This window comes from Phacochoerus africanus, chromosome 1 (assembly GCF_016906955.1).
Source record: "Phacochoerus africanus isolate WHEZ1 chromosome 1, ROS_Pafr_v1, whole genome shotgun sequence".
NCBI classification, from domain to species: Eukaryota; Metazoa; Chordata; class Mammalia; order Artiodactyla; family Suidae; genus Phacochoerus; species Phacochoerus africanus.
Genome location: NC_062544.1, coordinates 52,711,253 through 52,735,881, shown reverse-complemented (window position 1 = coordinate 52,735,881; position 24,629 = coordinate 52,711,253). Strand labels below are relative to the sequence as shown.

The following is a 24,629-nucleotide window of genomic DNA, read 5'->3' as shown; positions in this document are numbered from 1 at the left end:
CTCCTGTATGAGGAATATTTTAATGATGTAATATTCCTCCAAGAAACTCCAGCTATAGGCAGAGTTTCATTAAGCAAGAACTTCAGTTTTCACACTGTAGTGCCTTGAAACTCCAGTATGGAAATAAATATTCCTTACCCTAAATTTAGTGTCATTACATCTAATTTTACTCTCTCAAAAAGTTGCTTTTGGTAGGAAACCTGAAAATATGTGTGCCAGCCTTAACCCGGAACTAGAGAGGCCATATACTTTATTTTAAAAGAACAAGATGAATGTTACTCACTCCACTTCTGTACTAGTTTTTATCACCTAAATAGTTCCCAGAAGTAAGGATTTAGGACATAATTTGGGACTGGAATGAATCAATATCAAAATTTTTTTTCAGCCTCTAAACACTGAATGCATTTTAATATCTACTAGATTTTTTAAATATTTAAAAATTTTGACCCTATATTTCCAAATCTCCATTCTGTAGTAAATACTAGAAATTCTACCCAATATACCACTTTCTTCATTTGCTGGGGAAGAGATACTTGTTGCCACTACCACTTTGAAGTCCATGTCCCTACTACATCCCTCTCTCCCATCTTCTCAACCCTGATCTTACACGGATACACACACACGTGCAATTCATATTGCCGAGGTTAAGGTTATAGCTTTCAGAACTATGAAAAAAATCTCATTTAACCATTTGGTTCAATACATATATATATATATCCTGAATGCTTCTCATTCAAATGTTATCTATTTAAAAGAGAACCTGTAAATGATACCTTTTGGTAGAGGTAAAGCCATTAAAATGAATATATAGAGTATGTACCAGTTTAATTCTACAGTATTAATTATAACTCATACTTTTGTTTATGATGTCAGACACCTTCATGCCCTGAGCCTTGCATGGAACACAGGAGTAACATGGCAAAGGAATGACAGAGTAGGAGTCAGGGAGGATGACACAGTAGAACGAGCTCTTACAGCAACACCGGAGACCTAGATTATATTTTCAGTCCAGCTAACTAGTTGCATGGTTTTGAGCAATCCCTTAACCACTCTGGGACCCAATTATTTCATCTCTAAACTTATGGCCCTTTTAACACTTAGGTCCGTTCCAACTCTAGCCCTTAGTGCTTTTCTTTTGTTTTATTTGTTGCTTTCATTTACTGCTGTCAGATTCTGCTGATAATCCAACTTGAAAGGATTCACAGACAGAAGCACTCAAAGAAATACCAACTAGACTGCAGGGCACAAGCCTGTAGGCTCTACAGCCTGACCGGCTTAGTTCCATTACTTACTACCTTGTGACTTGGGGTGAATTACCCTCTCTGTGCCCCCCCTAGTCACATCTTTAAAACGATGGCAATAAGAGCATTTGCATCATAGCTTCATGGGATTGTCTCATAAACCGAAAGAGATCATTTTTGTAAAGTGCTTTACATGGTGCTTGACCCATGGAAAGGGGTTCTTAAATGTCAGTTGGTATCATGGTTCCATATTAAATATCTGCGTGCCTGTGGCACTGTGCAGAGTGAAGCCACAGAATGTCCCGTTTCTGCCTATTGTGTATTAAACATTTCTAAAATGTCAAAGTTCTCATCCAAGGAGGTGACGTGTGGAAATGCAGCAGAGACATTTATTTTTATTATTTTGTTATTTTGTTAGAGAAGGAAATGTTGTACTTAACTGTCAGGAAAAATTATCATCCTGAATGAAGGTTGAAGAACAAAGGACCCTCAAGGTAAAGTAGAAATAAGAATAGTAAAGGAGGCAACAGGCATGGGAAGAAACGAATGTGTCTTTTTTTTTCTTTTTCTTTTTTTTTCTTTTTATAGCCACACCTGCGGCATATGGAGGTTCCCAGGCTAGGAGTCAAATCGGAGCTGCTGCTGCCAGCCTATACCACACCCACAGCAACACTGGATCTGAGCCACATCTGCAAGCTCTGCTGCAGCTTGTGGCAATGCCAGGTCCTTAACCCACTGAGTGAGGCCAGGGATCAAACTCAAATCCTCATGGACACAGTTTCAGGTTCTTAACCCTCTAAGCCACGATGGGAACTCCTTCTTTACTAAGATTTAAACATAGTGGTAGTAGTCTAAAACTTATGGCTATGTCCAAGATGCCAGAGCAACAGCTTATCTACTTCCTTTAGGGTAGGCTAATTGAAAATCTTCTGTTTTAGGCATTTAATTTAAAAAAAAAGTCTAAAATGCATACACACATCTGCATTCACTTTTGCCTCAACAGTGAATGAAAGCCTCTAAGTCTCACTACAAAACTAGTTTTGGAGCAAAACATCCTTATTGCTTTCCATAGTGTTATGATTTTCAAAAACTCAAAAAAAAAAAAAAATAGGCATTCCACTTGATCCTCTGGGAAGATGAGCTATGTCATTGATTTGACCTAAAGTCACAGGCATAATATTTCTCAGAAATGTTCTGGCAGTAAGCTTGCTAGGAAAGACATTTAATTTTGTCAGAACATTAATAACTTTCACAATGATAGGCGATTTGCCTCACGAGGAGGATGATTATTAGAAACTCTTCACAACTGTTTTTGATTCCTTTACAAGACACAGCCTCACTGATAAAGATAAGACTTTTTTGGCATTTTAATTTTTAAAAATTAAAAAAACCATTCTTTGGACAGAGAGCAAGAATTTTAATGACTTTGACTTAATCATGCAGTGTCAGATGGTGGTTTCCATTGGGCAGTATTAATTGATGAGGAGTAACAGTGGGAACAATGAAAAGATCGCACTGAGGGTTATATTTGCTGATGACTGGGTTCTGGTTTCTGGTCCACAGAATCTCTGATGTTGTAGAATTATTGCTCAGATATTTTCCTGATGTTAATTTAGTAGGTATAGTATTATTTTTGTTATTTTAGATTTTTAATATTATAAAACTTTTGACTGCTGAAACTAATTTCAAGCTCAAGACATTTGATGGAATGAAGATTTAGGAAGCTGTGTATCCTTCTTGAATTAAATTAGAACTGTACTTTCTTGCCAAGAGAGAACAGGAGAGAGATTTCCAGCTAACTCCGGGGTCCAGAGCCTCACAAACGTTGTTGTCTGTAAAGCTCCCCCAGCCAGAAATTCTCAGCCAATCCAGTGTGCAGTGAAGCCCCTTAAGTCTCCTGTATGCTCCAAGATTGGCGAGTACAGACTAGACTTCCTGCAAATTAAGTCTCATTTACTCCCCAAATAGAGATTCATTTCCAAGTTGTTCTTTCAAGGGATAAATTATTTTCTTTCATAGTTATTTCAGAGAGAGCTGTTTCAAAGTCAAAATAAGTATGCAATATTCTCTATGACTGTGCCTCTTGGCATTTTTCTTCCTCTAACTTCTACCTAGCCTTCTTCCAGGGTCCATTGCAAGTCCTAATTTATCCATGTAGGCTTCCCAGTTTGTTCCAGTTTTCAGGGATCTCAACCACATCACTGCCCTAGTTACTCACCTACCACGTGGTGTTTGGGGAAGACCCTTTGGTAATGTTTTGCTAATACTGACTCATCTTTGCTGCTGATGCACTGTGGATGTGTTCCTGTCTGGTCCCTCCAACTATTTGAGCATGGGGATTTATCTCACAGTTTTTTTTACTTCTCACAACCCTTGCCTCTTATGTTGCTTAATCTATGTTTGACAGGTAATTGGATACATAAGAGCCACTTTGATAAATGTCTTTAAGAAAAGAGCAAACCAAGTATTTCTTGGTAGCACTCTATACCAGGTACTACTAGGGAAAGCTCTGTAATTTGGAGAGTATCATTTCAAAAACAGAAGATTTATCACTTGTAAATTATTTCAGATATTTGATTTTGACATTATCTTAAAGACAAAAAAAAATTGCCTTAAAACAGCTACTTGAAAGTGGACAAAAGCGGAGATGAATGAATGAGTGGATGACATACTAAATGCCATAAAATGTGGAAATGATTTTTATTTATTTATTTATTTCAGTTAACCTAGTCTGTTTCTCTTCTCTAATCTGCACTATGGGTGATGATTGGCAAAGGATTGAGTATTTGTAACAAGCAGATATTCCTGATCCTTGGCTTTTTAGAGACAGTAGGAGAGGGGAATATTTGCTTGGAAAATAAACTGACATTGCAAAGTGTAAATGCTTGAGCCAAATGCAAATTTTATAGGACAGATAGAATTTTCACAAGTCTAATGACTGTTGAAAACTGCTCGTACCCTGGCTCAAAGACATTTTTCTTGCTGTCTGTGGTAAGCAGTCAGTAAGCTGGGTTTGGGACCTAGACCAAATGCTGGGCTTTCATGTCTCAAATTACAGTTTCATGATCCCAGCTCAGAAGTCCCTCCACACACAGTTTAATAAAATTAGCTGCATAAACATGGAACCAGAGTGCAACTCTCCCTTGTTCCCTCCAGAAGAAAAATGTGAACAATCCTCTCACTGGAAGTCTATTGGATATTTAATCTTAGATGTTGTGACACAGTTTTTGTCCAAGTGTTGCAGAACAAACAGAAGTCCTCACTAAAAGCTTAATTTTCTTTTTTTTTTAATGGCTCTACTCTTGTAGACTTTATTTTTTTAATTAATTTTGTCAGAATATAGTTGAGGACAGTGTTATATTAGTTTCATGCTACAGCAAAGTGAATCATCCGTACATATAAATATATCCATTCTTTCTTCCCATATAGATTGTTACAGACTATTGAGTTCATTTCCTGTGCTACACAGAAGGTTCTTGTTAATCATCTATTTTATACAGTAGTGTGTGTATATTACTCCCACCCCCTAATTCCTCCCTCCTCCCTCACCTACTGTAACCATAAGTTTGGTTTTAAAGTCTGTGAGCCTTATAAATAAGTTCAGCTTTATAAGTAAGTTCTTTTGTATCATTTTTACTAGATTCCACATATAAATCTAATGTCTTTCTCCATCTGACTTACTTTACTCAGTATGATATTCTCTGGGTCCATCCATGTTGCTGCAAATAGCAGTATTTCATTCTTTTTATGGCTGAAAAATATTCCATTATGTATGCATATATGTGCGTGTATGTATGTATATATGTGTGTGTGTGTATATATACCTACATCTTTTTTATCCATTTGTCTATTGATGGACATTTAGGTTGCTTCCATGTCTTGGCTGTTGCAGATAGTGCTTCAGTGAACACTGGGGTGCAGGTATCTTTTTGAGTTATGGTTTTATCCAGATAGATGCCCAGGAGTAGGATTGCTGGATCATATGGTAGTTCTATGTTTGTTTTTTTAAGGAGCCTCCATACTGTTCCTCCACAGTGGTTGCACCAATTAACATCCTCACCAACAATGTAGGAGGGTTCCCTTTTCTCCACACCCACTCCAGCATTTACTGTTTGTAGACTTTTTGATCATGGCCATCCTGACTGGTGTGAGGTGATGCCTTGTTGTAGTTTTGACTTGAATTTAATAAATAGCAATGTTGATCATCTTTTCATGTGTTTTTTGACCATCTGTCTTCCTTGGATTAATGTCTATTTAGATTTTTTTCCCATTTTTGATGGAGTTTTTGTGTTTATATATACACACATATAATACATACTATACACACACACACACAAATATATATATATATGTATCTTCATGAGCTGTTTGTATATTTTAGAGGTTAATCCCTTGTTGGTTGTTTCATTTGCAAACATTTTCTCCCATTTTGTGGTTCGTCTTTTCAGGTTTTTTTATGGTTTCCTTTGCTGTGCAAAAGTTTTTAAGTTTAATTAGGTCCCATTGGTTTATTTTTTGGTTTTTATTGTCGTTATTCTAGAAGGTGGATCAAATAAGATATTGCTGCAATTTATGTCAAAGTGTGTTTTGATGTTTTCCTCCAGGGGTTTTATAGTATCTCACCTTATATTTAGGTCTTTAATTGATTTTCAGTTTATTTTTGTGTATGATGTTAGAAAGTGTTCTAATTTCATTATTTTACATGTAGCTGTCCAGTTTTCCCAATACCATGTACTGAAGAGACTGTCTTTCCTCCACTGTATGTTCTTGTCTCCTTTGTCATAGATTAGTTGACCATAGGTGTTTGGGTTTGTTTCTGGGTTTTCAATCCTGTTCCACTGATCTATATTTCTATTTCTGTACCATACCTTTTTTTTTTTAGGGGATATGGAAGTTCCCAGGCTAGGGGTCAAATTGGAGCTATAGCTGCCTGCCTAAGACACAGCCACAGCAATGCAGAATCTGAGCCTGGTCTGTGACCTACACCACAACTCACAGCTATGCCAAATCCTTAATCCACTGAGTGAGGCCAGGGATCAAACCCACGTCTTCATAGATACTAGTTGAGTTTGTTATCATTGAGCTGCAATGCATTGAACTCCAATACCATACTGTTTCAATGTCTATAGCTTTATAGTATAGACTGAGGTCTGGGAGCCTGATTCCTCCAGTTGCTTTTTTCTTTTTCAATATTGCTTTGGCTATTTGAGGTCTTTTGTGTTTCCATACAAGTTTTTAAATATTTTGTGCCCATTTTGTGAAAAATGTCATTGGTAACTTGATAGGGATTGCAGTGAATCTGTAGATTGCCTTGAGCAGTTTAGTCATTTTGACAGTATTGATCCTTCCAATCCAAGAGCATGGTATATCTTTCCATCTGTTTGTATCATCTTTGATTTCTAAAAGCTTAATTTTCATTACTCGTTCAGAAGGGTTTATTTTTCAAGGTCTATAAAACATGCAAGGATTATGCCTTGCAGGAAACAGGAAAGAAAAAAAGGGAAGAGAAGTCACTAAGAGAAGTGTCTCAAACTTTAAGGTGCATATAAACCACTTGGGGAGGTGTTAAAATGCAGATTCTTATTCTGAAGGTCTGTGGTAGGGCTTGAGGATATGCATTTCTAACAAGCCCCCAGGTGGCACCAGTGCTGCTGGCCTACAGACTACACACTGCTTTGAATAGCAAGTTCTACAAGACAGAGAAATTTTATTTATTTATTATTTATTTTTAAAGACCGAACCTGTGGCATATGGAATTTCCCAGGCTAGGGATATAATTGGAGCCACAGCTATCAGCCTACACCACAGCCACAGCAACTCAGGATCCAAGCTGCATCTGTGACCTACACCACAGTTCACAGCAACACCAGATCCCTGACCCACTGAGTGAGACCAGGGATTGAACCCGCATCTTTGTGGACACTAGTGGTATTTGTTTCCACTGCACCACAATGGGAACGCCCAAGAATTTTTTTCCTTACAAGGAGCACAAATTACAATTTTGTGTTACAATTCCAAGGAATTAACGACTAAAAATGCTGCCTTTCAACACTTCTGTGTCACTTAGTAAGAATGGGAAGTGAACACTAGCCACTTAATATTTCAAAATGTGGCAGGAGCATTATTGATGTACTATCTATGTTTTCTTCCAGCTCCCATTCCAAAGGAAGCCAAAACTTTTTCTCTTGGCACCAGGAGATTTTGAGGGTCTAAAACACAACTTCTCTTCCTAGGTTTGCTTACAAAAATTGGAGAGCGAGGTTAGCACATTAGGAATTAAGGAAGGAGTTCCTGTTGTGGCACAGCGGAAATGAATCCAACTACGAACCATGAGGTTTTGGGTTCGATCCCTGGCCTTGCTCAGTGGGTTAAGTATCCAGCGTTGCCATGAGCTGTGGTGTGAGTCACAGACGAGGCTCGGATCTGGTATTGCTGTGGCACAGGCCAGTGGCTACAGCTCTGATTCGACCCCTAGCCTGGGAACCTCCATATGCTGCATGTGCAGCCCTAAAAAGACAAAAAAAAAGAAAAAGAAAAGAAAAAGGAATTAAGGGAAGGTAGGACCTGAAGAGAAGAAAGAGAAAGACAATGTTTTTTTGTTTATTTGTTTTTTGTTTTGTTTTTAAATCTCTGCATAAGACCCAGAGAACTTCCCTTCACCCAGGAGTAGGAAATAAAGCTATTTCCTATAGAAATAGTTGAAATTGAACATCCCACTAACTTGGTAAGGACTGAAGGGGCCCAGAGTCAAACTCAAGTCAACTTTAGAGAAGTACAATAATGTAGCACTCTTTGTACCTTGATGACTTTGCAAAAAATTTACACCTGCTTCACATGAAATTTATGCCTAGGCAGTTTATGAGAATATGCCCTTGAAGTTTTTTAAATTCCATGGCAAAATATGCTAAAGACAAAATAAGTATATTTTTGCACACATACACCAACATGGAGCTGTTAACTAAGAAATGAGTAGAGGAGGCAGAAATAATACATTGCATATTCCCCAGAAACTTTTTTTACATCCAGCTATGGCTTTGTTGGTTGAAAACTGAGTTCTATAGATAAAGGAGATTTAACTGCCTACGATTTTGATTATCTTCCAAATTCATTTCCTGGTTTTCTCATATCATAATCTAACTTCTCTGCTTATTAAATTGGGTTACTTTTTAAAGGTCATAAGGGGAGTTCCCTTTGTGGCTGAGGTGTAGATTCGCACTTGCGGCTCTGATTTGAGCCGTAGTCCAGGAACTTCCATATGCTGCATGTGCAGCCCTAAAAAGCAAAAAAAAAAAAAAAAAAAGGTCATAAGACAGATACTTGGCATTTTTGGCCAGACTCATGCTATTGAAATTGGATAGCCATAGACTAGAACCTTCATGAAGGCAGGGATGTATCTCAGTGTTGCATCCTTAAAGCTTTGAATCATGCCAGCCATAGAGTAGTGAGTTATCAGTTATTTGTTGATTTAATGAATACATTAAACATTTATTCTGCTGCCATAAGTGCTTCATAAATTTTCAGGTATCTATACAGATAGCCTCTGAAACATTGCCATTTAAATCAAATACTTTGGGATTTATTTTTTAAATTTTTGCCAGAGGCTTTTTGATCCATGCTTTCTGCAAAGAAGATGCTGCCAAGTAGCAGCCTTACTTGAAAATGAGCAGACTGAGCTGGCAGCTACAGCTATGATTCAACCCCTAGCCTGGGAACATCCATATGCCATGGGTGCAGCCCTATTAAAAAAAAAGAAAAAGAAAAAGAAAACGAAAATAAAGAAAAAAAGAAAATGAGCATACTGAGTCTTTAATATCAGAATGAGATTTTTCTATTAAGGAAAAGTGCCTGAAATCATCTAGAACCTTCCCCCCACCCCCATGGCACTAAAGAAGCCCCACCTCAGGAGAAAAGGGGGATTTGACACAGCCCACTTCACAAGGAGGAGGAGAGGATTTAAAAGAAATTTATTACCATATTTTTATTTCTCAACAAGTTAAATTTCCCAAAACACTTGTGTTAATTTTGGGACCCTTCTGGGTTTAAAGTTTCAGCTGAAACAAGTTTATGATCATTCCTGTGTTTTAGCACTTAATGGTCATGAGGATGAGGGTGGTCCCAAAGACGAGGTCACCATACAGTGAAGGAGAGAAACAAGGGGGGGCCGGTCCCTAGAAGACTTGGCAGGAGATGTGGAAAAGGAAACTTTGACATAGAAAGCAAGCCATGTGGAGAAAGCCTTATTTTGTCAAGGTCTTCTGAACAAGTAAGAACAATAGAGAATAATGAATATGATCTCAGTCCTCTCCAAGGTCATGCCTGGGCCATTGCAAGAGCTCCGTGGATTCCCCAGTCCCTCAGGCACGCAGCTGAAGAGCCCAGCTTCCTAAAACAGCCCTTTTGTCCGACCACACTCCAGCTCAAGAATCTTAGTGGCTCCCATTGCCAAATGCTTCAAGTCTGTGTTTTAAGGCCATCTGGCTCCACACTAAAGTCCAGATTATCCTCCATCTCTTCCCAGATACACCCCCCATCATGGCTGTGTCTGCCATCTACAATGTTCCTATAAGCCAGTTTTGCCCTTTAATCATTGCCCTGGGGGACCTTACTTCCCTCACCTGCGCATCTGTCTGCATCCTCCATTCTACAAGGCTTCAAAATCGATTCCAGTCCTATCGATGCCATAAAAATTTTCATGCTGCTCCCGATTGCATTACACTCCCACTTCCCCAGCTCCTTGTGCATCAGCAAGTCCTAGACATTTTAGCCCATAGGAGCCTCTGGTTATATCTTGTCTGTTAGTTTTGCTCCCAGACCAGACTAAAACTTTTAAGCCCAGACCCTACTTTTCAACTACTTTTCCTTAGTCCACAGAACCAAGCAAAGGGCTGGGCATTTAGGTGATGCTTCCTATAAATGTAATGACTGAGATTATATTTCATAATCAGTTTGCCATCTCAGTATTTTTCATTTTCAAGGAATAGTCTTAGGAAGACATTTTCACACAATATGGACATTCATCCATTACCTTGATACATGCTGCCAGTTATGAGTAATAAACAGATATTGTAGTTAAGAAAAAGAGAAAGTTACCTGCCAACACTACACTCTAGAAGTAGAAATTTGAAAAAATGAATGTATACTTAATAGGTTTATTTAAAGAAAATTGTGACTATCAATTCTAATATGTCTAAAATGTATTAATTTGTGCCAGTCTACTGTAGGAAAGTGTCCAAGGAGGGAGAACAATGTAAATTATTTCCTAGAAGCTTTGGGTAGATTCTAATTATCGGGAATAAGTGTTACAAATAGTTCACATTCCAGTGTGACTTGAAGAACATTTTTGGAGCCTCTTTGTCCTCTAAGGCTGTTTTGCTACCCATTTATCACATACACTTGGGTCACGTTTTTCCTGTTTGGAGCGATCCTCCTAATGATAACAACCATATACAGATAGTTTGCATTCCATGTCCTCCTCAGCAGTCTTTCAAGAAAAATCACTGATGGAGAACTTCAGGGCCTGGTTCAAGGGTAGAGGTGAAATGTCAAAAATTGTCAGAATGGAGCCAATTATCCAGGACAGTTGTGAGAAGGAGGGGTCTTCTCTGGGGAGCTGGGGATGTTGTTTAGGGAGGGAAGGATGGAAACTTTCAGCAGAAGAGGATAAAAAGAAAAAGGTTAAGGAGATTGCAAAGAGGACATAGGCTGACAATTGTAAGGATGCTGTCTTGTCTGAAGTGTGTGTTTTCATTAACAAGTTGTGGGAAAGAAGTCGGAGGAACAAAGCAGTGCCTTCTGAGGAGACACGTTGAATGTTGGGCTGAAGAATATGGATTTAATCCAGCAAGTGAGAGGTTCCATTTCAGTCCATCAGCAGGGGTGTGGCAGAATCAAAATGGTATTTTGGGAAGATGGATCCAACTGGGGTATGAAGAATAGACTGGAATCCCTGCTCAGGGTGGAGATAACAGAAAGCTTTGGAATAAGGTGTGGGTGAGGAATGATGAGGCCACATTAGGGAAGCAGAAGTGAGAAAGGGAAATGCCTAAGAGACACACAATAGAAATAGCTAAGTGAATGTCCTAACAACTAGTAGAAAAAGAAGGAATCATAGATAAATCCAAAAGTTTAAGTCCAGGTCCAAGGAAACAATGATGGTACCATTGCTGGGTACAGAGGGAAAGATATTAGCCAATCTTTAGATCACCAACTATTTGTATTCAAAGATTCTCCTAGCTTTAACAGCCTTTATGCCCGGCTAAGCATATTGTCAACCACTTATTTGTTGCTAATTACAAGGAATTGTCATAAGACTTCCAGGAAAATATTTACAAGTACATCTTTAGAACACATAGCCTACAGCTTTCAAATCTCTTGCAATTAAGGTAACAAACAAAAAGTAAATAGAATGCCCAATATTATTGGGCCAAGGCCTTCACTCATGTGTTTATCCATTCATCAAGTATTTATAGAAAGACTACTTTGGGCTAGGAAAATAGATCCTTGATTTTGGTTTTTTTCTGTCTTTTTGTCTTTTAGGGATGCACCAGCAGCATATGGAGGTTCCCAGGCTAGGAGTCGAATTGGAGATGTAGCCACCAGTCTACACCACAGCAACAGATCTGAGCCACATCTACAACCTACATCACAGCTCATGGCAACACCAAATCCTTAACCCATTGATCGAGGCCAGGAATTGAACCTGTGTCCTCATGGATGCTAGTCGGGTTTGTTAACAACTGAGCCACGACAGGAACTCCGATCCTTACTTTTTTTTTCAGGCCTTAATATAATTCTAGTAGAGAGAAGATAGGAAAACAGACAAGAATACAAATAAATGAATAAAAACTCAACACAAATATAAATAAGGACTATGAAGAAGATAAAACACAGTGATGTCCTACAAGTGACTTGGGAATGCGTCCTCTAGATTATCTGGTCAGAGAAGCCATCCCTGGGAAGCTGTCATTTGAGCTGAGGCCTAAGCCAATCACACAAACATACTAGGAACAGCAAGAGTAGAGAGTGAATAAGATGGGCAAGTTTCAAGGCTGGGGCATAATGATAAAAAGACCCTGGCACAAGAAGTAAGAAAGGGAAACAGGGGCCAGCCTTGGAGTATACTTGTTAGGATCAGGAGCAAGAGTCAGGAAGCAGAATTCAAACTGACTTAAGTAATAAGAAAAGTAATTCACGGAGTTCCTGTTGTGGCTCAGCAGTAACGAACCCAACCAGTATCCATGAGGACACGGGTTCAATCCCTGGCCTCGCTCAGTGGATTAAGGATCCAGCATTGCTATGAGCTGCGGTGCAGGTCACAGATGCAGCTTGGATCTAACATTGCTGTGGCTGTGGTGTAGGCCTGCAGGTGTACCTCCCATTCTGTCCCTAGCCTGGGAACTTCATATGCCACAGGTGTGACCCTAAAAAGTAAAAAGAAAAAAAAAAGAAAAGAAATTTAGGAGTTCCCACTGTGGTACAGTGGGTTAAGGATTCAAGTTACCTCTGCGAAGGTGTAGGATTGACCCCTGGTCCAACACAGTGGCTTAAGGATCTGTTGTTGCCACAGCTGTGATATAGGTTGCCGCTGCATCTCAGATTCAATCCCTGGCCCAGGAACTCTCATGTGCCACAGGTGCAGTTGAAAAAGAAAAAAGAAAGAAAAGTCATTCATGTAATTAGAAAAAGAGTTGGAGCAGGCTTTGGATTGGCTGAATCCAGTGGCTCCAAATTCATTTTCCAAAAGATGTCTTTGCCCTCTTCATTGTATCAGCTGCATCTTCAGACTTGGGGTGAAATAGATAAAGCAAGGGGACTACAGCATTCTGTAACCTTTTTTCCCTCAAATTTCCTAGAATCCCCCCAGTAAGATTCCCTTTGGGCCACATCCTCTTTCTTGAACTTCAGAAAAAGATGAGAATAATCCTCCATCCATTTATACTACTCATGGAGCTGAGTTTGGGTCAGCTTCCCTTGAGGCACATGAGCTGCTTGGGGAGGAGGGGCTACTTGAACAAAGTCAAGATTCTGTGGAGGAGGAGGGAGGAAGGCAGTCTGGTTAGGCAACCAGCTGTGTTTACTACACAAGGGATCTTGGAGACCATTATGAAGAGTTTGGACTTTAGGCTGATTACGTGGGAAGCCATGGAGAATTTTAGTTAAGAATCAGGATCTGATATATGCTTTTAAATGTCACTGTTTAACGTTTCAGTAGTTAATTGAGGGGAACAAAAATGGAAGTGAGGAGACCAATAGGAAGCCATTTGATAATCTAGGCAAGAGGTGCTGGGAGCTTGGGCTAGTAAAGGAGAAGGAGAGAGGTGAATTGAAATGGAACTGACATAATTTGTTGGTCGGTTAAATAAGAACATAGGAATGAAATGAAGATTTTTGGATTAAGTACCAGCGTGGATGGTGAAATCATTTGTAGAAATAGTGAAGAGGTGAGAAGGAACAGGTTTCTCAGAGATTACTTGAGAGTTCTGTGTTAGGATTGGCATACCTACTGGATACCTAGTGAAGATGCCAAGCAGGCTGAGTAGAGTCCGGAGTTCGGTGGAGAGGTTCAGGCTAAAGATGGAAATTTGGAACCATCAGCCTATAGCAATGTTTCAATCCATGAGACTTGATGTGCTTCCCCTCCAGGGGGGAGAAGGACAAGGAAGTGAAGAATCTGTGAAACTACAATATTTAGGGATAAAGTAGAGGAAGAGAAGCCAACAAAGGAGAGCGTGAAAGCACAGCCAGTGAGGTAAAAGGGAAGCCAGGCAAATTTGGCAATGGTCTCCTGGGCCAGATGCCTCTGAAAAGTTAAGTAATAGAAGGAGAAGAGACCCTGAATTTCCCAAGAGAGCAGGTTTAGTGGAGGGGAAGGGTCAGAAGCACAGCTAAAGAGGATTCAAAAGAGAAGAAATGGAGAAGTGGACTCAGTCATTCAGGCAGGGCTTAAAGGACCGGGGAACAGGAAGGAAGATTCTTGGGAGCCCAACTCCTAAGGACTCAAAAATGAGGGCACTTTCCAGATAAAGTGTTTTAATTGTTTTTTTGTGTGTTATTTTTTAGTAAGAGAAATGTCTTGTAAGTTTTCATTGGTAACCCAACCACTTCTGGCTTCTCTAGATCCCTTTTTCCTATATGCTCCTTCCATTAAAAAGAAACTATGCTCAAGATTAGCCCTCTCAGCTTTAGACTGTCTGAAAATGTTTTTACCTTAATTTCTGGAGAATATTGTCAACTAAGTAAAGGATTCCAATTTTAAAAAAAACCTACGCTGTTCAGATTTTCCAATTTGCTGCACAGGACTAACAGTAGACAAGACTCAGGCTCTAAATGTTCATTCATGGTATTTTGGGTGCTCTTCAGTTACGCTAGCTGCTGTGAGGAAGTTCATTAAATATGAATTAAATATAAAATAATATGAATTGCATATATATATTATACATAAGTATATTTTATATTATACATATATAGTTATATATTATAAATATAAATACACATATTTGCATTTGCTGCAGATTTCCTAAATTTGAGCTATGTAACAAAGTCCCAGATCTCCCTTTGTCCAAAATGTCTTTCTCAGCCTTCCTAACTTACATCTCCAAGAAAGTGGAGCAGGACAGAACCTGTGTGGGAGTCCGGTCCCTCTTCCTCCCCCCTCACCTTCTGGCCTCCACACAATACAAACTCTGTTCAGAACTTGGCTAGCTGCTGCTTTTCCCACATTCGATCGGGAAGCACTTAAAGCCATACAGTGTCCCCATCCCGCCAGAAAGCCTATGGGCAGGGTGCCCCTTCAGGCTGACACAAAGGCACCCTGTGCAAGGCATCTGTGGCCAGAGCAGTGGCCACATATGGGTCATCAATAAGGCTTTTGACGTTTTTTTCCTTAATGTCATATCGTCATCACATTAAACATAATTCAAACAAGGAAACAAAGCTTAGATTTTTTTTAGATCCTAAGACTTGGCCTGCCCCAGAACTACAAAGAAATATAGCTCCTTTTCAGTTGAAACATTTTCCTTCCAGAAAAATGTCATAAAATTTTTTTTCACACCTGGTACAGTTTTCCACTTTAAATTGATGTTATGTGATTGACCATTTTGACTCTAATTTTAATTGTCCATTTTGGAAACTCTAAAGTTAGATTCAGAGTTAAGGTTCAGCACGCATAAGGGCTCCTTCTCACTGGAGCTAAAAACTTACAGAAGGCATAACAGAAAGGACAAAGTTCAGAAAAATAGGCATCGAGCACCTTGCCGCCAAGGCACATGTCTGTGGTGGATTATCACCTTATCCCCTCCATTCACTTTTTGGTGGAGCTTCTGTTGGAACAGGTCACATGTTAGCTACAGAATTTCAACAATTTCTTTCCCAAACTGGCCTTCAGAAAATGAATCTGAAAATGTCAAGTCAAGTATCTGAGAGAAGTATCAAAGGTTTCTGTTTCCTTTTACTATATGAAATTGTGACAAATATATCAATAAAGCATACATGACCTTCCACTAAGACTCTTAGTTAATAAACCTATGATTTCATAGTTATTAGTCAAAAGGAGAGGTTGCTAGAATAAAAGCCATGTAGCCATCATATTAGTACAATATTAATGGAGGCCCTAATGTGTGCAGGGTTGAAATGGACAAAATGTGGTTCCTGTTTTCAAGGGACTTGTAATCTAATTGAAGGGACAGGTATATAAACTCAATATGCTGAATAGTACAAGAATCAGCATAGGACATAAATATCAGATGAGTGGTGTATATAATAAATGCCATTAACTAAGAGGCAATTGTGATCATAAATGCTGTGTGTCAGACATTTCGTTAAGCACTTTATACACAGCGTTTCATTTTCTGAATTATCCCCACTCTGTAGATAGGAATTACCTCTGATCTTCTCTGCCTTCTGGGGAGAACAAGGAGAAGGATAGAGGTGAGCAAAGACCTAGAATCAGAAATGAGACAGATGGAAAACAGATGCTTTGATCTGGGGTAAGGATCCTTTTAGGGGAACAAAGAGAAATGAACCTTGGGCCCTATGGTGGTCTGGTCACCATATCCCAATGCCTAGCATAACAGGTGCTCAATAAATATGTCTTGAGCAAACAAATGGCATTCTGCCTTATGTCTATTCCCAGACCAGGTACAGTGGGATAAAGGTAATTAGTGAATTAAAGCCACACACCAAAGAGCCTGGGGACCTGAGGCTAATACCTCACATTTTATCCCACCTATTACAGTAGATTCAAGTGGACAAGGACACAGCATAATTGTAGGGGTGTTACCCCAAGAGTAGTTCCAATTCACTGGATTCTGTGACATGGAACCTGACATGGTGAGCCAGCCACACATCCTTACACTGGCCTGCAAGACAGTGTAAGATCTAGCCCCTGGTACCTCTGTGGCCTTAATTCCTTCTTCTCTCCCCACTTTCCTCTGTTCCTCTTCTTTCCCTTCACTCCTCCTATACTGACCTCCATTCTCTTCCCCAGTCCCTTCTTAGGGCTTATATTCTTTCATGCTGCTTTCAGGTCTCTAACAGGCCTTCTCTCCAGATCTTGGGACCCCACTCTGCTACCTGGCATCATCTTGTTGGCTCATCTGTTTTACCATCTGCCTCCACACACACCAGACTCTATACCCAGAAGGATATATCTCCATCTGTGCTCCTCACCACTGGGTGCCCCAGTGTCTAAAATAGCGCCTAGCACATTATAAGCACTTAAGCACCACAATTCTGATTCTCAACCACTCTCTCTAGCTCTCAAATACCTACTTCCCAAGGGAATAGATTTTGTTCAAGATGTTACATGGAAATTGACAAGTGGAGCTTGGGAACGAAAAGCAGAGTGGCAGGAGCTCTGACAAATCTGTTTATAGACAGTGACTCTGCTCAGAGAAGGGGACACACATTTTAAAACCTCTGGTAAAGTATATGCTTGCTTAGGACACCTTAAACATGCTGTGCTCCTGAAAGGCTGCCTGATCTCAGCAAGGAGATCCATGAACTGGCTAAAACAACCAATTCTCAGGACTGAAAAGTCACTACTACCAGCCTCAGCCTAGTAAACGGGCAAGTACTATACACTTCGGTATCAAAAGACTGGCTGGCTCCTGTAGCCAAAACCAGGCAAATGCATTGATCCAAGTGACAGGAAGTCAGGTGAGGAAGTTAAAAAGATCCTATTTTTCATTCCTTCTTCCCCTCACTGAACACAATCAGTTGGTTCAGTACCTTGAAAATGAGTTGAAATATACTGACTTTACCTCAAGTTTGAGCATTCATCCTAGGAGAACACTTGTCATCAGATCAAATGAGGTGCTGCAGAATCTTCTTTTGTGCCAGTAGAAACTCTAGGGAGACCACAAAATGTCTGCTAGATTCAAAATAAAAGTAATGTCATGGTACTTCACAACAGTGCTTGAAAAACTTCCGAGTAAGATGGGCACTCACTGCTCAATATGCATCTAAGGAATATCTATTCCACAGTATTTAAGGAACTGTGCTAATGCTATGGTGGCTCCAAAGGAGGAAACATGGTCCTTGCCCTCAGACGTCCAGGAGTTTATCATTCACTGGTCAGATAACTAAGTCAGGTAACTAAGACATCCGGCAGGTGCCGTGGTCCAGGTATTGTGTGAGAGCACAAAGGACAGAGAGATGGATTCCATCTGAGAGAAAATAAAAGATGCTTCATGGAGGAGAAGACACACTGATCTTGAAAGGTGAATGGAATTTCCACAGACTCAGATGGCAGAGAGCCTTGATTTGGAGGGTTCATCAGTTTTTATGGTGTAAGTGTTCCCACCAGGGCTGATTTCAAGTTAATGACGTGATGTCACTGAGCACAGAGTTGGGAAGAGGTGGCCAACTCCAGCACTTCGTCTATGAGTCACCAGCTGAGCTCTGGCCTTTATTAAATCTGTCTATGGCTTTACTGAGTGAATTCACAGGTATTAAAACCATCAAAGACAACATTATAAGGAAGGAGACACTTCTGCCCTTCTCCCTACACTTTAGTCTAACCTGTTAATACTCTCTCTGCCCTTCTGCCCAGTCCTGCAGTCCTGGCTGGCCCACCTAGAAGTAATGCGGGCCCAGTGCAACCTGGGTTCTGTTTGCCTCTCTCGGCAGGACCCCAATATCACATGGCACAGGGGACTGGCTCACAGCCTGTTGCTTGCTGCCGACACCATCGCTCTTCTCCATAATGAGAAGCAGCTTTGGTGAGGGGGGTGGGGGTGGAGAGCCAGGCAGGGTATTTCATGGTTCTTGTAGCAGTTGGGAGGGAAAGCCAGAGGAACAGCCGGGAAACTTTGCGGAAGGAAGAGGCAAGCCAGCTGAGACCCAGTATTCATATTAATTGCTCTTTTTCATAGACTTAAGAAAAAAAAAATCACCACCGATGTGTTCTCCTTAAGTTGCCGCTCCCCTAACTGGACTATCACCCAAAGAGCTGCATTTGAAAATCAGGCCCTACTTTCTGTCTTTAATTGCAAGCAGATGTCCTGGGTCTGTGCATAAGTTTGTGTCAGGATGATTGTTTTCTTTTTCTTTCTTTCTTTTTCTTTTCTTTTCTTTCTTTCTTTCTTTTTTTTTTTTTTAACTCACCAAGGAGAGCATTGCCAGACAGGAAAGGAATATGTGAAGCATCAAGTTGTTAGGAAACTTCCACATTTGTCCCACTACGCGGGCGGGGGCAGGGCATAGGCCTGTGAGAAAAGAAAGTCTTCATGGTCTCTCACTGCACACAGATTCTCCCTACCTCCGGCCTGGCTACTCTCTAAATGCACTTACAGCAAACTGTGACTGCTGCAGGTTTATTTCAGCATGTGTTTCTTTTCATGACACCAGTTTCTCCTCCAAAATTGCCGTACCTTGTTTTGTTTTTAGCCTTAAGAGGTGTTTGAAACCACCAGCCTCATTTCACAGTTCCTTTTTTGTTTAAATTATCTTATGTAATGTACTTCATGATGTACTGTTCAAGTATAGAAGAAACGCATTCCCTCACAGAAATCTGGGGAGGTGAGACTCTGAAAGGTTCAAAGATTTCCTATTCAGATTACACAGGATTCTTTAGAGCTGCAAAGAGTTATCATGTGTATGAGATAATATGCTTCAATTCAGGAGAAACTATGGGTGGGAATTCAGTTAAGCCAGGGAGCTGCAAAAGAAACGAAATTCCAACTTAGACCTGTCACTGCACTCAGGCCCAGGACTTGTTGTGCCAAGGGGTGGCTGTGACCAAGGTGACAACTGCAGTTCTGAGAGCTGCTGCATAAATGTTACTCGATGACAGAGCAAAAGGAAGAAGCCTGGCTGCCAGGGTGTCACAAGTCTTGCCTGTTTCCTCATGAAGGCACCCTTGAAGGATGTTTCTGCCCAAAAGCTTCAGCAACCTGACCCATCAATACAACTTTCTAGAATATTTACAGCATTCAGATAGATCAGCCTGTGCTCCAACAAGTGCCTCACCATGAACACCAGCTGTGGGCACTTAGTGGGGGAGCCCTAGATGGGATACCCCACAAAGGACACAGTCACTGACCAGAGCAAGAAAGTAGTGGCCAGTGAAGAGTTTCCCGAATGTTCATGTCATAAGAACCCTCAGGGCTGGGGGATGGGACGTGCAGGGTAAACATACAGATTCTCAGAACTTTGCGAACATATAGATTGATTACAGCTTTAGAGACTCATATCTTTTAGATCTAGGACTGGACCTTGGAAGCTGTGTGTTTAACAAATGACACAGTTAAATCAACTATATACTTTGATAAATGAATGAAGGCTGGTCAGACAGGTTTGAATAACAGAGTGGGATCAGGTTAGAACCTGGCTCCAGTTCAAATTTGACTTCTGTCATGTAACTGCTGGGTGGCCTTAGACAAGTTACTTAACTCCGCTGAGCCTCAGATCCCTCATCCATACAGTGTAACTAATAATATCACTTCAGAGGGTTGTTGTGAGGGTAAAATGGCAAAATTCATAAAATGTCCTGAAGTGTGGTACCTGGTGCTTTTTAAGGACACAGTAAATATGACTGATAAACAGCTCACACACATTTTTTTTTTTGACTTTGCCATCAGCCAACCCCTAGAGAGGCAGCAAGATGCTCCAGGGCATGGCATTGATGTGACAGTGAGCTTGAACTTGAGCCTTATTGCAAAGAGGCCCCGTATGTGGAGGAGATAAGGATTTTAAACTGAATACTCTTTGGTGATGGTGATCATCATTTGATAGAGAGAAAAGGACAGAAAGGCAAAGGTGAGTTTGGGAAGAGCTTTAGAGGTTGAAATCCAAGCGGGGAAAATATCTGGAATATGCTCGAGAATAAATAGACTTCAAAAAGTCAGGAAAAGTAGTCAAGCAAACTTGAAATTTACAAGGACAGACACAAGTTGCTGAGAATAAACTTTTTTTTTTTTGGTTCCCTTTTAGCCCAAAAGCCAAAGCTTTTAAAGCATTTGTAATTCATCTACCTCATTTTTTTTTCAGCAAACTTTATTTTTCTCCCAGGTGCCATTCCCTATGCTCCTAACAGGTTGCAAGCAATACCCATCTCAAAGACTTGCCATGTGTCACAGGGCACAGGAAAATAAGCAGTTACAGCAAAGGGTGTAGGAATGGTTTCTAAGGCTGTTGGTTGTAAGGCAACTAATCTGCCCAAGGAAGAAAGTAAAACCTCTCAGTGGAAGTCTTTTTTTTTTTTTTCCAGCTTTATTGAGATAAAATCAACATAAAATATTGTGCACACTTTAGGTGTACAGCATGATGATTTGATATATGTATAGACTGATAAATGATTACCACAACCAGAGGAAGTCTTGAAATATTTCAAGGCAGTTGCAACATCATCATTATCATTATGGTAACCAAAAGCTAATCGTGATAACAAATTAGCTTACATTAACCAATGCTTATTTTATGGCAAATGCCATGAGAGGCCCTTTATGTTATCTCCTGTCATTGGGTAAAATGGTTGCCATATGCAGTATCTGGGTATGCACTGGTCTATTCATGGCTGGTTCTAAATGCCATTGCTGTACAACTGGTAAACCATAATATTCACCAGAATTTTGATTCTCTCACACTAGTTTTCTTACTAATACGGTAGGGAACTCATCAACTTACGAGAACTGAAATTGACTGCATTTAGTCCCAGATAGAGTGGCACCCCCTGTGCTCCTGATGTCACTTTCTGGAGTCCCACAGCCTGCATCCAGCCAGCACAGGAGGACCTAAATAGAGGGGTTCTTGCTGCGCTTAGGGCAGCATCATGTCTTCACGTGTACAAAGCCCTAAGTTCACAAAGTCTAGCATAAGAACATTGTCAAATTCTCCATGGGAAAAGACGAGCCCTCACTTTCAGTGTAGTGATAGCAATAAGTAATATCAGTGACAGTAATAATAACAATAAGACTAACATTTATTAAGCACTTATCATATTGCATATTTAATATATTGCATGTAGTAACTGACTTAAAACTCACATGTACAGATACTGCAACTGTCCCCATTTTACAGACAGAGAAACTAAGGTGTGTTATGGGCTATAGTTGAGAAGTTGAGTACAAGGTGGGACATAAGTAGGAAAGGTTAGATTGCATGTTTCAGCTCCAGCTGAAAGCTCTGCAAAGCAGTAGTTCTCCAATGTTTGCAAAATCAAGGTTACGTTCTTTGGAAAGAGCATCCCCAATATGCCCCTGACATCTCCCAGACTCAGCACATCTCAGCTCAGCTGTGCTCCACCCACTCCCAACCCATCAGGGGTCCCGACCTACCCAGGCTGTGTCCTACCCCTGCCTTTGTGCAGCGCTGCCTTGGCTCCACCTGCCTGTTCCTTTTCATTTCATTGCTTGTTCATCCCCAATTCAGCACCCATCCAACACTCCCTAGGAAGCTTCTCCAGATTTGTGAAAGGCCACTGTATTGCTCCTCCAGTACCAACACTCCTTCCTTTCTAGATCGCTGCAGAAACTGTGGGCTCACTGAGGCTGGGGATGGAGCTAATTCATTTTATAACACCAGCATTTAAAAGCCTTTTCATGATATACTGGAGCTGTGGCTCTCTGCTTATTGTCACCCTTCCTTTGTTTTCCTCCATTCCTTGGCACTTATAGACAGAACGGCTTAGACACTAAAATTGACAGCTGAAGGTGACACCTCTGTTTGCTAAGATGGCCCAGTTTTATTCATTGTGCTTGACTTTTGTAACCAGCCCCCTCTTGGCACTGGCTTAAATCTGCGGTTCTTCCCCAAGGGTCCCACTTTTTCCTTTTTTGTCTTGATTCATCACACATTATAGAGGGTGTTAGCTGAGCAAGGATTTTTACTTCATGAAAATGTTACCAAATACACTGTAAAGAGGAAAGCACCAGATGTCTGTCTGCAAGGAAAGCAGAATCCTGGTTTAGAAGAGTCAAGGGTGGCCAGGGCTCCCAAAGTATTTCTAAGCCTTGGGGTTTGGCTCTGTGGGCTCCCTGGGGGCCTCACAACTGACCCCCACATTCCATATCAGTCATTGCTCTGGAGAAATTCATTAACTTTCCTGCTGATCTGAGCCTGGAAACTGGGGTCTGTTTTCTCAGCTTCAAGCTGAAAAGTGAGACAAACTTGCTGGATAATTCTGACGAAAATAACCCATGTGATTGTGTGCCATTCCTCTTTTTTCTTGAGCTATCAAAACTTTCTCAAGGAGGAGTTCCCATTGTGGCTCAGCTGTGAGGATGTGGTTTCTATCTGTGGCCTCACTTAGTGGGCTAAGGATCCGGTGTTGCTGCAAGCTGTGGCGTGGGTCACAGATGCAGCTTGGATCTGGCGTGGCTGTGGTGTAGGCTGGCAGCTGCAGCTCCAGTTGGAACCCTAGCCTGGGAACTTCCATATGCTAAAGATATGGCAATAAAAAGAAAAAATAAAAACTTCATCAAGGAGTATATAGTTGTCAATGAAACAAGTCATTCGTAGTTGAAAGTTATAGAAATTTGTCAAACCTTGACCAAAAATAATGTTATAGTGCCCAATTTAGAGCAAAGGGTAATGAAACAAAATGTCCTCTGATTTTGTAGCAAGGAATTAAGGGAAGGGGTTGGCTTCTAGACATTGGTAAAAATAAAGACTTAGGATACCAAGGCAATGAGAAGACTTAAGGGAATTTTCATAAAATGCAGTTTTCCTTTTTGATCACATTAAAATAAACGTGTAGTACATTATCTTCTCTAGGAAAACATGAATTCCGCTGCTTTCTGTCATAATTCTTTATCACATTTGGGAGTAAATGAGCTTCTACAGATGAAGTTAATATTAAAATTTAGAGAATGGAAAAAAAAAACCCTTTCAGAGCTAGTAGACATACAGAATTTAAAATCTGAATTCACCAGAGCCCTCACAACCTAATTTCACTTGGAAAAATACTCTGACTGATGTGTCTAGACTGAAAACAACTCTCAAGGATGAGAATTCTGCCTCACTAAATGGGAGGATCTTAACCTCCTCCATTGGGTTCTATGTTCTAAACTCCAGACCCAACATCTGCTTCCTACTGGCCAGCCAGGTGGAGGAGTTGGTGAAAATATACCTTGAATAGTGGATCAGGATGGATGGGCAGAATTCACCCACTCTGAAAGGCAGGAGATGGGAGGGGGTCAGCTCAACACCCACTACATTTTCTTCCTCTTCCTTTTTTCATGTCAAAGAAATGTTTCTTAGCGCTGTTACTGGGGGTTTCTATTGAAGACAAAAGCACGAGCAAATTCACTTCCTTGAGGTAATGTTCTGTACTGTGGGCCTGGACCAAACTGCCTCTCTGATAACATGATGGGATAGGGTGGTATATTGTGGAGAATCCTGGAGAACCCCCCATTCTCCACCAAGCCTAGGTAACAGGTGCAATACTTTTGTAGCTGAGGTATTTGCCGTGCAACCCAGATCAACAGTTCAATGATAACTATGTTGATCATTTTTCATTTTTCCTGTTTTTAATGCAACCTAATACTGTTATCAATAAAATTAGAACTACTTCTATAACAGATGACTCATCGCCCATCTCGTGTCTGAAAGTTCTGTCTCCCTCCTGTCCAACTTTTCACTTCCCCTCATTCCTTCCCTACTCCCAGGATTGCTCACATGTGTGTTGCTAAGAATAAATGTTTTTGACAGAACGGTTTTGAATGCTGTTTTTAAAAAGAATTTATGTTCTTCCTTGTTTGCACAAGCAAGACTTAAGTTGGTACTCAAATTATGTAGAAAGACATTTTTTCATGTTTCTGGGCTGTGTCCAGGCATGAGACTAGAGGCAACCAAGACCAGAAGGTTTCCATTTGCTCTAGTATTTAGTTCTTTTCAGAGTATGGGTACCATTTTAGTTTGAAAAAGAAAGAAAGGAAAAGGAGAGGATTG

At 40.4% G+C, this 24,629-nt stretch overlaps 1 protein-coding gene across 7 annotated transcripts in view; it reads left to right on the top strand.

Moving 5' to 3' along the window:
* The window catches only part of GHR (growth hormone receptor), a 291,988-nt gene that overhangs the window by 181,037 nt on the left and 86,322 nt on the right, over window positions 1-24,629 (top strand). The window lies entirely within an intron of this gene.